General features: G+C 54.3%; 1 protein-coding gene across 3 annotated transcripts in view; it reads right to left on the bottom strand.

Moving 5' to 3' along the window:
- The window catches only part of PLXNA2 (plexin A2), a 138,591-nt gene that overhangs the window by 72,610 nt on the left and 48,412 nt on the right, over positions 1 to 17,569 (bottom strand). The gene's annotated exons all lie outside the window — the stretch shown is intronic.

Below are 17,569 nucleotides of genomic sequence, written 5' to 3'. Positions count from 1 at the left end.
CCACGGCCACCAGCTGATGAGCATTGCCCTTTGATTAGCCCAGGCCTCGGGGGAACTAATTAATCAGGATAAAAGGGGGCAGCCTTCCAAAATCTCTGGGCTCAGGTGGGGATCAGTCCAACACAGGAAACTTTCATCTCTCATCAGTTCACGGCCTCTGCTTTGCCTGGCTGCCATGGAACTCCTGGTGTGCTCCCTGCAGTCATTTAAAAGTTTTAACAGAAGCTCAGAAAATTAATTAAGGTGAATAATTATAAAGTGTTTCTCTCTGTTTGGTGAGAAAACAGCAGAAATGGAATTCGGAATAATTCTGGAGCGGTAACCAAAGTAATTAGGTGTTCAACAAGCACTCACAACTGGGCTGTGCTCAGAAAAATTACTGTTTTAGTCAGAGCACTGTGCCAGAGAGTGGTTAACAGCACAATGCTCCCCTTCCCCGCGACTCTAATTAGGCTTGGACGCCTCCAGCTCGGGGCTGCCCAGCCCTGGTGCCTGCCCAGCCCTGCAGGTGATGCTCCCTGGGCTCCTCCCAGCTCCAGGGGGAGGGCAGGGGCAGGGACAGGGACAGAGCCCCTGGCAGTGGGAGGAGATTCCGTTCTGGGAGGGTGGGCAGGTCCTGGCACAGGGGCCCAGAGCAGCTGTGGCTGCCCCTGGATCCCTGGCAGTGCCCAAGGCCAGGCTGGACAGGGCTGGGAGCACACTGGGATAGGGGAAGGTGTCCTTTGAGGTCCCTTCCAAGCCAAACCATTCAGGGATTCTGTGATACCCTGAAGGTGGGGGTGCCTTAGAGGGGAACACACCTTGTGAGGAGCCAGAGCACCCAGCTGGAAGCACCCTGAGCATTCATCAACCCCATCCCTGCTCCGAGCAGCCTCCTGGGCTGGCGTGGACACGCTGGAGCCTGCAGAGCTGGAGTCTCTGCAGGGATGGCCGTGCTGGGAGCTCAGACACCCAGCCCTGCTGTGGAACCCTGCATCTCCAGGCTGTGCATGCAGGCAGGCTCAGAGCCTGCTGCCTGTGAGTGCTGCAGTCTGTTTCTCCTGGCTCCCCAGGAAAAGCACACGCCAGACAGCAGAGCCCCTTCCCCCAGGCTGCCAGCCTGCAACTCACGGATTCACTTCAGTTGTTAAACAGGATTGTGGCAGGCTAAGATAAAACAGAAGAGTTTAAAATGACAAACAGACTCCTAAATGGGACTAGAGTCTTAATGAAAACAGTAATGAATGAATGAGGCAAGCAAATATTCCCCATTAATATTAGACAGATAGATTAGATCCCTGGGCGCTGCATTTAAAACCGACATGAAATTACTTCAATTACTCTGCATTGATAAATAACAAGGCCGTATTTACTGTTAAAACACATTTCCTCCACCCTCCCCCATGCTTGCTCTGGCTTCTTCTGCTTCTCAGGAAGGAGAGGAGATCAGTGAGGATGGAAATGCTCTGGGCTGGGAGCTTCCCTCCTGCCCCCGGGAGAGTTGGGCTGCTCAGCACCCAGCCAAGGTGTTCCAGGGCAGCTGCCCCAGGAGCAGCCCCATCAGCACCATCAGCCCCATCAGCTCTGCCATTCCAGCCCTGGCAGGGCTGTGCAAGAGGCAGAGCAATCACTGACAGCCACTTCAAACCTGGTGCTCACAGCATCCTCCCCTCTCAGAAATTCACTGCGCTTCCCTTGCTGGTGGGTACAGCTGCTCAGCATCCTCCTTTCCATGCTGGGAAAGTGAGATTAACCTGATCAGAGGCCTCTTCTGATGAAGAGATCATAGATGGATAATTCCTGGGTGTTTGCTGGCATTTACATGCTAATGATGAAAGGCACTCTGGTAAAGGTAATGTCAACACGAGTCCCTTGTCCTTGCATCTCAGCCTCCAGCCCAGCCATCTGTTCTCAGGGTTCAGAAAAGCTCTGGAGAACAGGTTGCTGCTGGAAAAGCTGCAAAAGCTCCTTCCCAGCTCTGCTGCCTCAGCCTGTGAAGCTCCATGCCTGGCTGGAGTGTCCTCGGTGCTGGGGGATGCTCAGAGCTGTGGGATAAGCAGAGCACTAAAGCACACCCGGGCTGTGCTGGCAAACCCCTGATGTCTTGCTGCTAGAGGATCTTAAATATCTCCAGAAAACCCTCACTCAGCCTTATCACATGTCAGTAAACAAGAAAGACACAAAATGTCTCCTTTCAGGGGTACAGGAGCAGTGAAGCATCCAGAGATCCTGAGCCCAGAGCCTGGGTCCCCGCTGCAGATCCAACATCCCAAATTTCCTGAGGGAGAGGAGGGGAAAAACTCCTGCTTCCCAAAGCTGGGATGCAACGCCCTGGGGAAAGGCCACCCAGCAGCTCCAGGGTGCTGCTGCTGGAGGATCCACTGAGGGTGGGAATGGGGCAGGAGGGCTGAGGGGGCTCTGGGTACCAGGCAGGATAAATTCACTTCCCAGAAGGCAAAAAACCCAGGCCTGGTGCTTTCCCAGCTGAAACCAGGGGTAAAACAGCCAAGTGGAGAGGGAGGAATGCTCAGAGCTCTTCCCACAGCTCAAGGGATGGATGACCTTTCCAACACTATACCTGTATAAATCTTACTTAATGAAATAATAAAAAAAAAAACCCGATGAAGGTTAAACCATTCCCTGCAGCAGATTTGCACTGAAAACAAGGCCTGCTCAGGCAGCGGTGGGTTTACACAACAGCCCTTTAACATTCCTTTCCTAACGACTGGGGTGACTCCTGACCAGCCCTAACCACAGGATGAGTGATCCCAGCCAAGGGCAGCGTGCCAAGACAGAGGCAAAGGAAACAGCTCCAGCCTGGGCTTTGCTAAACACACAATTAGGGTTTCGCTGGGTCACGAGTCACAACACGGCGGTTTTCCCCCATCAAACCCTCCCCACAACATCCCCATCCCTCGGGACATGACTTCATTTGCGGTGCCACCACAAGTGAGCTCTTTAAACACCCCCTGGCCCTCCCTCCCTCCCCCCAGAGCAAACACGGCTGCCTGCGGCTTGGAAGCGCCCCTGGGAAAGTGGGAGCACCAACCAAGGGCCTCCAGTTGTGGGAAATGAAAGCTGGGATGGTTTTTGTAGCCAGAGAAGGTCGGGTAAAGGGTTTAGCTTTGATCTTTACCTGCTTTTCCTTGGGCTGCTGTTTTGCTGCATGGGAGATGTGGAATCAAAGAGCAGCTCTGGGGCTGTGGCGCTGCTCTGACGGGAGGCAGGGCTGATACAAGCTCAGAGCCTCCAACAAACCCCAGAATTGCTGCATTAGTGCTCCCAGGGAGGCAGGGCTGATACAAGCTCCACACAAACCCCAGAACTGCTGCATTAAAGCTCCCAGGGCTGCCACACCGAGGCACTTGTCCCCGACAGCCACCTCAGCTCCTGCTGAAGGCAGCTGCTTTGACATCAGCCTCTCAGTGTCCAGATCCAGCACTCAGAACGGTGGCATTTTGGGCAAATAATGCCATGAAACTATTTCTGCTCCATCGGAGCCTGAGGAGCTTCTGCATGTATTTCCATAAATATCCCTGGCGTCAGTGCAGCAGCAGACCCAACAGACTGCGAGGGGGATCCTGCAGCCTGTGCTGAGCCTACCTACAGAGCAGCTCCAGGAAAAGCTCTGGGCTTGCAAGGGACTGGAGAGGACAAGATTAACCAGCTTCTGTGGGGACTGGGGGCCCTCAGCTCCCAGGGAGGCTGGGAACAAGGGGGAATCATTGCCCCAGAATGGGGCATTGAGCAGGCTTGCAGGGATCAGCACATTAAGGACAACGTGGGAATGCCAAAAACCATGAGAAGAGCTGGTGGATCCATGAGCTGCTCCGTCTTCTGCCTCTGGCAGGGAGCAGGGCACAGGGACCCACGAGGGTGGCTCTTTCTGCCACGTGACAGACATGAAACCACCACTTCTGGACCAAACTTGGTCCCTGGCATGGTGTGTGTCAGCTGCAAACCTCCCAGCGGGGGCCAATGCCCCTGGCAGGGGCTCTGCCCTGCCTCAGCTGCCTTCCTGCTGGGAGCCAGCGCTGCAGCAGCTGCTCCAAGGGCATTTCTCTGCAGGGTGGCTGGCAAGGGACAGGGTTAATAGTCCCACTCCACGTGTGACCTCTCTTCCCCCTCTCCAGAGCTCCTAATTACCCAGCTGAAGGAAGAGGAGCAGCCCTGGGGCTCTGCCAGCCCCCGGTGCTCAGGCTGTGCTGATGGCATCGATCTCTGCACCCCGGGAGAGAGCCCAGGGAAGGCAGCTCCTCCCATTCCACCCAGATAATCAGGGCCAAACTCTGATAAAAACCCGAGCAGCAGCAGGTCCCCTCCTCAAAAAGGAGAGCAGCTTGTGGGGGATGAATAAAGAACGCTGCTAATGAAAAGGTGCCCGCCCTGGCTCGGTCTCTGCTGCCCCGGCAGCCTGACAATTGGCAGATGAACCTCGGTGGTTTGTGTGCTCCCCCTCTTTATTCTCTGCTCATAAAACTGGCAGGAGCAGGGGTAGGATGGAGCTGCTGGCAGCAGCTGTGTTCAGGATGAAAAATGAGCAGCACATGGATGGAGGCAGCTGGAGCACAGCGAGGGACCCCAGGGTCCCTGGGGTTATTTCCCTCTCTCCAGAGGGGCCCTGAGCTTAACCCTTTCCTGAGCTGGAGCAAAGCAGCCACAGCCACAGGCCTGGGTCACCCTGGCTGTCCCCAGTGCAGGGTGTGTGTCCTGGTGTGCCTGGAGTGACAGGGGAGCTGCAGCCCTGCTGGAACAGTCACCATGTGCTCACACAGCACAGCAGGGCCCCGCTGCTGCCAGCAAGGGAGCATCACCCGAGCTCATGGCGAGGCAGGGCGCTGCAGTGGGGCACAGCACGGGTGGCAGTGCCCTGTCCATCCCCAGAGCCTGCTGGGATGAAGCTCCCTGCCTGGCATTTTCAGAGGGCACACAGGTGAGGTGTGCCCCAAATCTCTGGCAGCACTCTGCGTCCAACCCAGTGTCCCAAAGCCACCCATCCCCTGCCACCTCGGAGCTGCCTTTGCCTTGTGCCTGGCAGGGAGCAGGAATGTTCTGCTGTCCCTGCAGAGCCCCCTCAGTGCCACCCCTGGCACACAGGGGATGTGGAGGCCACGTTTTATTTGCCCTCCTTGCTGAGGAGCCGGCCCAGGCCGTGTCCTGCCACCCACCGTGTCCGAGCGGCCGTGGGCACAGGGTGGGCACAGGGTGGGCACAGCCCCACATCTGCCCGCTCCCAGCAGCCTCCCAGGCTGTGCTGTGCCTCAATGCCACCTTTGTTGCCGGCTCTGGCACGTCCCAGGGTGTCAGTGACACTGAAAAGCTTTGACTGGCCCTTTCTGTTTGTTTGCTTGGCACACGCAGGCATCGCTCCAACGGCCCAGCCTCGCTCGGCCCCGCACCTCGCGTGTGCCTGGCAGGATCACTGGGCTGCAGCTCTGCCCAGAGAAGGGGCTGGGCACCAAATGATGCCATCCACCCCTCTGGCTCCTTCAGCGCCCATTTCCCTCTGCTTTTCCAGCACAGCATCCCACATCCCAGAGTGGGTGAGCAGTGCTGGCACTGCCCAGGCTCCCCCGGGAATGGGCACAGCCCTGAGGCTGCCAGAGCTCCAGGAGAGTTTGGAAATGCCCCCAGGGATGCCCAGGGTGGGATTCTGGGGTGCCTGTGCAGGATTTGGAGTGGATGATCCTTGTGGGTGCCTTCCATGCCCTAGGATTCCATGAATCCTGGCTGGCAGAGCTGCAGGGTTCATCCCTCAGAGCCCACATCCCATGGGATGCTGCCTTGCCAAGTGAGCTCTGTGGCAATGCCAGGGACATTCAGCACAGACCCTGCTCAAACCCTCTCCACAGCCACAAAGGCCTGCTGCACACAGGGCAGGAACACAAACAACCCTCAATTCTCCATTTCTGAACCATTCAGGGCTCTTCAAACTGTTCAAACACTGCAGAAACCTGGGAGGAACATCCCAGGCACGGCAGGTTTGTGTAATTTTACAGAGCCTTGAAAATCCAAAGCATTTGAGTGCCCTAAGTAGCTTTAAAGGTCACAGAGTGGTATCATTGCTGCTTCCACAGCCTGGCGAGGGCCCTGCTTGGTGTCTGCTCCAGGAGCACTCCGCAGTCTCCACGGCTTTTTAGCAGGATTGCTCTCCAGCTCCATCACGCTGTCCTTGCCAGTCAATTTTCTGCTACTCCATCACTTTCCCATTTGTATATCATTACACACGGCTGTCAAAAATAATTTAGGAACCTGACGGGCAGTGTGAGGAACGAGCTGTCCTAAGCATATCCCAAACTCCTGAGTTCTGGAGGAAAATGAGCTCTAAGCCCTTTTCCCCACAGAAGGAGCCTGGCGTGGCTGGGTGTAGGACACGGGTCTGTTCCCACCCATGGACACGTCAGTGAGGACCAAGGAAACATCTCAGGAGACCAAGGAAACATCTCAGGAGACAACACAGCTGAGCTTCAGGGCCACAACAAACCCAGGGAACACTGAGAGCTGTCAGCACACAAGGTTTGATCACTCTGAGGTGATCCTCCCTCCCCTCCATGCATACCAAATCATTTTGGGCTGAATTTTGTTCACATTGGAGACTGGAAAATTCATTGGATTCTCCCAGTTTTCTATTCTTTCAAGACATTCTGCTTTTCCCATAGGGAAGGCAGAGCTGGGCTGGCCCTGCCCACAGTAACCTTGGCACCTCACCCTGTGATAAGGTGCCAGACTTGTCTCAAGGCTAAAGAGGAGCCCTGGAGGGATTGTTTAGACTCCAAGAGCAGATTGAGACCAACAGGGGTCAGCAGGACCTGCTGCTCTCTGGATTCCAGGCTGTGGAACTCCACTGGGCCCTGCAGGCAGGGCAGGGGGAGCCTCACTTTGTACAGGCAGGAAAGGATCAGAGAATCCTGGAACAGCCTGAGCTGAAGGGACCCACAAGGATCAATTTCAACCCTGCCCTGCACAGACACCCCAAAATCCCACCCTGGGCATCCCATTGTCCAAACACTCCTGGGGCTCTGGCAGCCTCGGGGCTGTGCCCATTCCCTGGGCAGTGCCAGCACCCTCTGGGGGAAGAACCTTTCCCTAAAATCCAACCTAAACCTGCCCTGACAGCTCCAGATCAAACCCCTGAGTCCCACGAGGTGGGAGCAGGCAGCTCCTCCCTTGGCCAGCAGTAATTTGGGGTTTATGATGGGTTCACTGGGAGGCTTTTCCTCCTGCACAGGAGGTGTCAGCAAAGCCCCCACTGAGCACCACAGACAGATCCACTGCAGCTCCCATTCCTTGGAGACTTTCCTTCCTCCCAGAGATCCCCTGGTGCTGCAGGAGGCTGCAGGATGAGCCAGGCTGGTTCTGCCCATCCACACCGAGCACAAAGCTGCTGCTGCTGCAATGCTTTAACTCATTTTCATACATTTATGCTGAGACTAAATTTGTCCCTGCATATTTTCCTCCCCAGCCTAGTAATCAGTAGTGGAAATAATTTGCTGTTGTCTGCTCTGATGTTGCCATCTCTTGCACACATCCAAGTGACAAAGACATCAGGCCCTCAAAGTCCGATTGAAGAATAATTGGAAATCCAAAGTGGCACTAAATGTTATTTTCTAAATAAAATGCATTAAATTACAGAACATGAGGCTGTCAAGCATTAAAAAAGATTAGTTAGAGGCGGAAAAGAAATATTGTTCAACCCTTCAGAGACTTCATTACACACAGAGGATACCCCTGTGTTCTTTGGGACAGGCAGGGGGAAAGGGAATGCAAAGCTATGGAAATATTTCCAGCAGCCTGTGCAGTCCCAGATGGGCCTGGATGCCTCTGCACTGCTGGATTTGCATCTCAGTTGCTGGATAAATATATAGAGAGATAGATATATGGATATGTGGATAAATATAGGTGAGAAAGGCAAGAAAAAAGCAGATAAATCAAGAAAAAGCAGAGAGCAGAGCAATCCCTGCCTCGGTGCCTGCAGGAGGAGGGTGCCCAGCACAAGGACAGGAGGGATCATGGATCTCTGCAGGGATGGGGATGGCAGCCAGCCACGGGTGCCCAAATCCCCCCAAACCTTTAGAAAAGGGACAAATCCAGGCACAGATCCAGCAGCTGAGGCCCAGGGCTGTGTGTCTGCCTTGACTGGGTGTTAATAATCCCAAATATTGCAGCAGCTGCGCTCAGAACCTCAGCAAAGCCCAGCCTGGCCAGGAGCACAGAGACAATCGTATTTCACCCGGTAGGAGCTGCTAAATTCACACTTGGAGCAATAAAGGCACAGTCAAACAAACATGACCCCAGAGGGAGCCTGGCTGGGGCAGGCACATCCAGCTACACAGACAGCAGAGCTGAGGTGCATTTATCCCAGACCCCTCCTCTCTCCAGCTCTCCCCAACAGCTCTGGCCCCTGGCATTAATACCCAGAGCCCAGAGGGCTGCAGGGGAGGCAGAATTATTTACATGGCTGCTCTCCCTTCCTGCACAAGGATTAAAGGCCAGGTGAGGCTTTTTGTGGCAGTTTTTATTTTGGTTTTTGCTTTTTTTTTTTTAAGAGCAGATAATTATCACCTGACATTATGGAGGTGCTGATGCACCAAGTGCTGCTGCCCCTGTGCTGGGGGAGAGGACAGAGCAGCCCACACACAACTGGAGATGGATTTATTCCAGCTGAGGGCTGGGGAGCCACATCCCTCTCTCCCAGGGTTTCATTAGCTGGGAATGGCTTTCTAACGAGATTTACACAGCCCAGCCTGGAGCCTGCCCTGCACCCAAAGACAATAACCACGGGGAGCTCAGGGGAGCCTCCCCTGCCTCTGTCCCCATCCTCCAGTGCTGTGACACTGCTGCCATCGGGGTGACCTCAGAAACTCACACAGACCCCACAGAAACCCCACACAAAACCCCCACAGAAACCCCACAGAAACCCCACAAAAAAACCCCACAAAAAAACCCCACAAAAAACCCCCACACAAAACCCCACAGAAACCCCACACAAAACCCCACACAAACCCCCCACACACAAAACCCCACACACAAAACCCCACACACAACCCCACACAAAACCCCACACAAAACCCCACACAAAACCCCACACAAAACCCCACAAAAAAACCCCACACAAAACCCTACACACACAAACCCCACACAAAACCCCCACACAAAACCCCCACACAAAACCCCCACACAAAACCCCACACACAAAACCCCACACACAAAACCCCACACACAAAACCCCACACAAAACCCACACACAAAACCCCACACACAAAACCCCACACACAAAACCCCACACACAAAACCCCACACACAAAACCCCACACACAAAACCCCACACAAAACCCCACACACAAAACCCCACACAAAACCCCCACACAAAACCCCACATTCTGGTGCTACAGCTTCAGAATCCTGCTCATGGCTTCAAATTCCCCTAAAATAACCAAAACTCAGCGTTTGGACACTGCTCTCAGGCACGGGTGGGGTTTGGGGTGTCCTGAGCAGGGCCAGGGCTCAGTGATCCCTGCGGGTTCCTCCCAGCTCGGGGAGTTCTGTGATTCTGTCATCCCCTCCCTCCCTTTGAGGGCTCGGGTCCTTTTTGGGTGGGATCTGGCTGTTCTGGAGGGCTGCATCCCCCAAACAAAGCCTAAACGCAGCTCCCAGCCCCTGGTGCTGCCTCTCAGGGAGATTTCTCCTACAAATCCAACACTTCCTCCAGCCTCCTGCTTGGACGGGGTGCCAGGGACGAGCTGGAGCCCAGGCCACCAGCCTGGGCCACGCAGAGGCCTAACATGGAAAAACCCAGCTTGTTTTTGACTGCCTGGAGCCTGCCCTCTCCTCTCTGCAGGCACGGGAATGCTGTTTCTGGCACAGCTTCTCCAAATAAAAGTGTGGTCAGCTCTTTTTTGGATGGATTTTGAGCGAATTGTTTTTGTGGGCAGAGCTGTCTGCTCCAAGGCCCAGCCACACAGGGAGTAGTTACTGTTAAACTCTGGCCTTCCCCTGCTCCCTCCATGAAGAAAATGAAAATAAAAATACTTCGATGCAGTTCTTAGCGAGGTGTTAATAGCACCCAAGGCACTGACAGTTGTGAGTCACTTAAATGGATGGGGAAAAGCTCAAAACAAAGGTAGGAGGCAAAGGATGAGTCCCTGATCCCAGTGCTGTCCTCAGCTCCAGAGACTGCCCAACCAGGCAGGCAGCACCCCTGAACAAATCCTGCCCTCAGTCTCCAGGGATTTTGGCCAGTTTGGTTTTGATGTGGACAGGTCACACAGCACCTCTATGCTTCAGTCCTGATCTAAAAGCTGATATTGCTGCCCCATCTCCCCAGTCTGGGAGTGGAGAGCCCAACGTTCACAGCCTGCTGGGGGCTGCTGCAGAGAAACCAGTGGGAAAGGCAGAGGGAAAAGAAATGGGGAAAAAACAATCCCCCTGTGTGAGCAGCACGTTCCGAGCTTGATTACAATAAAAATAATTTCTTTAACACCCACACAGAAAGCTCCAGGCCGGGATTGCTGCTCCCCCTCTCCGTCTGGCCCCCAGCACTCTTGGCAGGGCCCTGGGCAGGGCTGGGGCAGGGGGAGCAGGCAGTGTTTAGTCTGCCAGGCACATTCCTGCTCTCTGCTCAAATAAATACAGGATTATTGATGGAGCTCCCTCCCCTCCCCAGCACCAGGCAGAAATGCCACAGTTATCAAGTGGCTCCTCAGAACGGCATGGGGATGGGGCTGGAGGGACCTTGGGGATGGAGGGACAGTGGAGCTGGAGGGACCTTGGGGATGGAGGGACCCGGGGCCAGAGGGGTTCTCGTTTAGAAAGGCAGGGTCTGCCCCAGGGCTGGTGCTCAGGATTTCCATTTGGGATGCTGAATGTGCTCTCCAGGAACATCCCTGAGAAATCTGTCTACCTCCCTCCAGAAAATATCAACATTTTTTGCCACAGCAAAGTTATAACAGGATATGTTTTTCTAGAGGAGGAGGGAGAGCAAGAGCAAACCTCACAAAAAGTTGGGTTTTTTCTGCTTTACAACCAGTCTTAACTTTTATATTTAGTCCCAGCTTGCAAGACCATTCCAGCCACTTTATCTGGGCACATCCATAATTTTCAACCTATCTGGAGCCTGCAGGAGCTTGAGCCAAGTTCCACCTCATCTGGGGGCATTTTTCAGAACCTTCAGGGGAAAAGGAGAAAAAGGCAAAGTCTTTAAGAGTCAGGGTGGGTTTGAACTCCCTTAAATCCTCCTGCCCCTTTGAGCCTCAGATTGAGTCCAAGCAGGAGCTGGAAGCCTGGAGAGGGCAATGCTGGGGGGACTCTCAGCTGCTCCCCCAGCCCACACCAGAAAAGTGCCACATTGTCCCAGGCTTTGGAAGAGAGCAGGCCAAGCCTGATCCAAGAGAAGCACTGCAGGACAGAACTAGAACCTGGCAGAGTCAGACCTGGAAGGGTTTGGGCTAAAAAGGATCTTAAACCCCTCCAGTGCCACCCCTGCCATGGGGTCACCTTCCAGTGCCACCATGCCACCTTCCACTGTCCCAGGGTGCTCCAAACCCTGTCCAGCCTGCCTGGGACACTGCCAGGGGTGAGGGAAGCACTTCCAGGGGTGAGGCAGTGCTCCCAGGGACTGGATCCAGCAGGAGCAGCTCCTGCACACTGAGTGCACAAACCCCACCACGATAAAGCCATCCTCCACACCACAGCCCTTTTTCCATTTCACCCTTCGCTGGATCATTTTATGCATCTATTCCCACTGCTAATTCAAACTAATTAAAGTATAAAATAGAATAATTTGTGCAATTTCAGAGCTCCCCTCAGCATATTGTGAGTTATGTTTCCTTTCTGCTGGTGCCTGATGTGAGCAATTCCCGACCTCGCTGGCTCAGTACCCCCAAACTCCTCTGCTGGGGACACAAACTATTCCAGGAGCACGGGGATGGGGGACGAGGGCAACTTTAAAGGGGAAAAGGAATCCAAATTTGCTTTTAAATTTCATAGCTGAGCACTGAGTGTGACATTTGAGATCTCTCCTTCAAGGCCTTTTCCCTCCTGGGAACACGGCTCTCTCATTTTACTGCTGGTAAGGAGGACCTGGGTCTGTCTGTCCATCCAGACAGGAAATCCTGCAGCATTCCAAACATCAGCATCACCCACAGAGCTGGATGAGGCTCTGGACAGCCTGGGACACTGGGAGGTATCCCTGTGGATGAGCTTTAAGGTCCTTTCCAACCCAAAAAATTCTGGGAGTCCATGAGTTCAGCTTCTCTCAGGAGCAGGGGTGGTGGCACCAAATCTGGAGGGACATCAGAGCTCTCCCCAGCTCCTGGGGGTGTCCCAGGTCCCTTTGCAGACCCCACAGCCCTGGGGAGCTGAGGCTCTGTGCACTTCAGGGAAATTCTAGAAATACCTCAGGACCGTGGTGGCTGGCCTGGAAATGAAACAATGGCTCTGTGGAAGAGGGGGAATTGGAAAGGGAAGCAAATGCCGAAGCAAACACGTGGGAACCCTGTGGCTGTGACTGGCAGGGGAAGAAACAGCCCTAATACAAAGAAAAACCAAAGCAAAACAAACAAACTGCAGGCAAAGGCAGGCAGCACTTGAAAGGAACAACCACAGGAGCAATGTCTGTGACATAACTCATCCAGGAAAAACAAACCCACTGACCCCCGCTCACACCGCCGCCTCTGCCAGCCCTTCTCCCCCCAGAGTTTATCCTCCAAGGATTCCTCACCTCACAGGCTTCTGCCCTGAGCTGCCCACATTGATTTTGGGTCTGGACAGACACCCTGGGGGCTGGGGGAGGCACTGGGGCCAGCGTGGCCAGCAGCAGGTGAGCCCCAGCAGGGCTGACAAATGTGCTGGCAGCAGGAGCCCAGCAGGCTGTCCCACCTGCCTGGGCTGGCTTTTTGGGTAATTAACACATCCTCCCTGGCAGCCAGGTATTGTTAATGAGACAAGTTTTCAGCAGAATTTCTTAATTATTCCTAATTGAGCTCCTTGAGTAGGGAATTTTGGGAGGGTGGAGGAGGAGCTGTGCACACAGCCCAGGGGCACAGCCCTTCCTCTCCAGGGGCTCCTGTGCCTATCCCAGCTCCCTCTCTGTCCCAGCCCATGGGCAGGTGGAGGGGTCCAGGGGAGAGGGGATTTTGGGCACCTCTGGTGGGATCCAGCCCATCTCCCTGTGCCAGTGTTCAAAGTTTGCTGAGATTATGTCCAGCTAACTGGCTGTTCAACTAGCAGATAATGTAGTTAAAAATTTAATCAGTTCATTTTTTTCCCTCTTGATGACTCCAGACCCTTTTATCCCCGTCTCGTGCATTTTTTATCATGTTTTCTCAGTTCTCTTCAGGACACCATCGGTATTTACAGCCCTGCTGCTCCAGGACTGATGGGCTCCCCTGTTTTTCTCAGCCCTCACTCCAATCCAACCTCTCCTAAATCATCTGGGCAGCTCCTGTCTGCCTCCCCCTCCCTCAGCATCCAGAAAGTTCAGCCCAAAGCAAAGCAGTTTGCACAGGACTGAAACCTCTGGGGGTTACAGGGCAGGGGAATGCACAACAAATTATCCCTGGAGAGCTGCAGCTCCTGGCACCGGGGCACTTGCAAAGCAAATATTTCACTGCTGCCAGAGCAGGCTAAAAGACAATTTCTTTACCTAAAGCCACAGTGATGGATGTGGAGGGGGAGGGGGGAGCTCAGTTGCTGGAAAAGCAACAGGTCTGGGAATAAAGGAGGAGGAGCTGTGGCTGCCCCATCCCTGCAGAGCTCAAAGCCAGCGTGGATGGGGCTTGGAGCAGCCTGGGGTGGAATGAGATGAGATCCAAAGTCCCTCCCAGCCCAAACCGTTCTGTGGTTCTCTGATCCCATCAAAGAACACAAACCTGTGCCCTCCAAAGCCACAGAGGGCACATCCAGCCCTGCCTGGAGCAGCAGGGGCTCCCTCAGGGCTCTGCTGTTCCTTGGCATTCACGGGGTGGTTCTGGGCTCTTCTCTCTGCCTGGGGAGTGCTGAGGCTGCCAGCCAGGGCAGGAGCCTGCTCTGTTCCACTCCTCAGAGAAGCAGAGGGAAATCCTCCCCCGTGGCTGCAGCAACCATGGCTGGGCTGGGAGCAGCTCCTGAGCCCATGGAGGCTGCAGGAATGGTCAGGATGGTTCTGCAAGGTGAATTCTGCTCTTACAGCACCCTGGGCAGTGCCTGCTGAGGAAGGTGCTGCTCTTCCTCCCCAGCACCTCACCTGGGGGTTCACCTGAGGAGCACCAACAACTGAGGGATCATGAGCTGGGAAAAAAGGAAGGGAAAATTCGGGTTGGCACAGTTGTTTTCAGGCAGGGAAGAGGCAGTGAGGGCAGAGGGAGAGCCTGCTCAGCTCCTCTGCCCCTGCAGCTCCCACCTGCCAGGAGCCCTGGTGCACAGGCTGGGGTGGAAAGGGCCCTCCTGGGCTGTTTTCCTCACCCCTAACTCGAGGATCTTCCTTCCACCCAGCATTTCCTGTGAGCATTTCGATCCTGCTGATTTAAATTCCATGTCTGCAGCCCTTGATTAGGTGCTGAAATCTTTTGGAGCCAGCAATCCCTGCCCTGGGTTTGACTGAGCTCCTCTCACTCCTGCCTTAAAAATAACCAAATTCCTTCTTCTGTCGAGAGCTGTGAAAATCTCTGGCCCCGGTTTTGCTGATGCTTACATAATGCCCACAGCCCTGCCGGGGTGGGCTGGGCTGCCTGGGGAGCAGAGGGGGCTCCTGCAGCCCTGGGGCCATCAGAGCCCCCTCATCCCACAGGATTGATCGAGCTGGAGCTTTCAGGCACTGAGAAAACCCAACTGCCTCGCTGACAGCCAGACAATTGATGCTGCTGGGCTGAATTACAGAGCCACTTCTCCTCAGCACCAGCAGCACTTCTGGGAGCCTCAGCCCTTCCCTCCAGAAGGGGGAAAGCAGAGAAGATCTTCTGCACATGCAGGGGTTGTTGGTGTGGGCTCTGTGACAAAATGGGAGTTTTTAAATCAGGGAGCATTGGTGGCCCCACGTTTGTCATACATTGCCATTAACCCCTCACCTGCTGTTTGATCAGCCCTGGGTGCTCCTCACATCTCACCAGTGAAGCAGCAACGTGACCAATTCCACTTCAATTTTTTTTTTTGTGTGTGGTATTTTTCCCTGATAGAAACCTTTAATTGAATTTGTCTGTGAAAAATGAGACAGCTCACGCTGGGCAGTGGCTGAGAAGAGCCATGGTCCCCTCACTGTGGCCATGCTGGTCCCCCCACCACAGAACCCATGCTGAATTTGGGAACAGGACCCAAAAACTGGGATTTTGGGGAGAGTAACTCTGCCAGACCCAGTGCTATTCCCACCCTGGAACCCCACAAAGCTCCTGCAATGCCACCCATCTCCATCTCCATCTCCATCTCCATCTCCATCTCCATCTCCATCTCCATCTCCATCTCCATCTCCATCTCCATCATCTCCATCTCCATCATCTCCATCTCCATCTCCATCTCCATCTCCATCTCCATCTCCATCTCCATCCAGCTCTCCCCGAGCCTTGCTCAGCCTGTGTGCAGAAATGGGCTTAGTTTGCTCCACCAACACTGAGAAATGAATTCCTGCTTTAAATAGTGCCAGAACCACTTCTCCTTTCCCCTCTGAGTGTTTGAAACCAGGTGCTGTGAGAAGGGAACCTGAAAGAGCTCCTAATAACCACCCTTACCCCGAGAGGTTCAAGAGCCCCGAGTGCCTGGAAGCAAAGTTTCTTTATTCCTCTCTCCCCCAGATTGGGCTGTGCAACTGTTGCTTCTGTGCTTTGTGGGAGTGAAATCAAATGTCAAATATTCTGCTTTGGAAGGAGTTGGCAGCAAGACATGAAAGGCTCAGGGAGAGCTCAAAAAAAGAGGGAGGAAAAAACTGGAGCAAAGCACAGACAGGGCTGGGACAGGAGCCAGGGGATGGGGAAGGGCTGTGCCTGCAGCCACAGCTCCAGATCTGAGCAGGGAAAGGCTCTTTTCCCTGCAGTTCTGCACAAAGCTGGTCCTGGATGCTGCCTGCACAGAAGGGAGTTGGGCTCCGTGCCGAGGAGCTCCCTCCATCCTTTGTGGGAAGCATCCCCAGAGCCCCACAGCCCCACAGCTCCATCCCCACAGCCCCATCCCCACAGCTCCACCCTCACAGCCCCATCCCCACAGCCCCAGCCTGGGGCTGCCCCCAGAGCCCATCCCAGGGCTGTCCCCACGCCCAGAGGGGCTCAGGAGGTGCCAGCAGCTGTTGGGGAGCACCTTCCCCAGGTGAATTCACAATCCCTAGCACCTTCCCCAGGTGAATTCACAACCCCCAGCACCTTCCCCAGGTAATTCCACAGCCCCAGCCATTCTCAAGGGCTGTGTGTGGACACAGGCCCTGGCCTGGCTCTGTCTCAGATATCAAACCCCAGCTCTGGGCAATCCTCCCCCCAGTTATCTGCAGCACAGCCCTGCCAGGAGCAGCTGCTCCCTGTGGCATTCTGCTGTGGCAAATTTCAGTTTGTTCTCCATTTCCAGCCTTCAGAGGCCATTTTTTGCTGTATATTCTCAGTCCTTCTGAGAGCACCTCCCACCATTTTCAGCCTCACCCTGTGGAGCTGCTGGACCTCCCTCCTCCTCTTGGTGCTGACCCCTTTTCAATCATCAGCCTCCTTTATAGAGAACCAGGGAAAAATATCTCCTTGGCTGCACTTTGCTGACCTATCACATTGCAGGATGGGGGCACTGGGGTCACAGGAGCTGACAGGATCCATATGCATGGGCTGCTGGATTTTGGGACCCAGAGCACGCATTGCTGCAAGGGCAACAGGCAAATCCTGTGGCAAACCCTGCAAGGAATGAAAGGCAACGGCCCCCAGCTCCTGGAGCCTCCCCAAGGCAGAGCCGTGGCTGGAAATGGAATTAATGTTCCAGGAATATTCTATTATTTGCTAATTCTCTTCACATCTTTTTGTTTCACAATTAAGCAAATTAGTGCTTTGATGAATATTAAGACGCTCTTGCCTCATAAAAGATGAGTTAGAGGCATTCCCCCTGGACTTTGCTCCTAATGAAAACAGTTCCTCAACTGTTTGAGATCCACACTGGGTCCTTTCCTCCCTGCTGGGAGCATGGGCAGCACGTGGCTCCTGCACAGTGACCAAACATTAACATTTGAATAAAATAATTCAATTGCAAAGTTTGCACAGATCCTCATTATTGCCATCTAATCCGAGCTGGATGGGATCGGAAATTGTGGCTGCTCATGCAAGTGTCTGTCCCTGAGGGTCTCCAACAAGCACAAAATGCCTTCCTCAGCCTCGGGGATTCTCTCACTCCAGGCTTTCAGCAGGGAGAAGACTTTGCCCTCTTCTCAGACATTTCTTCCCTGCTTTCAAATGACTTTATAACCAAGGAACTCCTGTGGCTCAGAGCTCCAAACCAGCTCAGTTCCCATCACTTCCAGCCAGGAACAAGCAGGTTCAGCTCTCCCCCAAGCACTGAGGCCAATCTCTGCTCAGGGACAGAAAAACCTGAGCTCCTCCTGGCCCTCCAAGCCCTTGTCCCCACGCAGCACCTCGGGGCTGATCTCCAGAGCACAGTGCTGAGG

This window comes from Haemorhous mexicanus, chromosome 25 (genome assembly GCF_027477595.1).
Source record: "Haemorhous mexicanus isolate bHaeMex1 chromosome 25, bHaeMex1.pri, whole genome shotgun sequence".
NCBI lineage: Eukaryota > Metazoa > Chordata > Aves > Passeriformes > Fringillidae > Haemorhous > Haemorhous mexicanus.
Note: the sequence above shows the minus strand (reverse complement) of the source record. Positions and strands in the feature narration are given on the sequence as shown.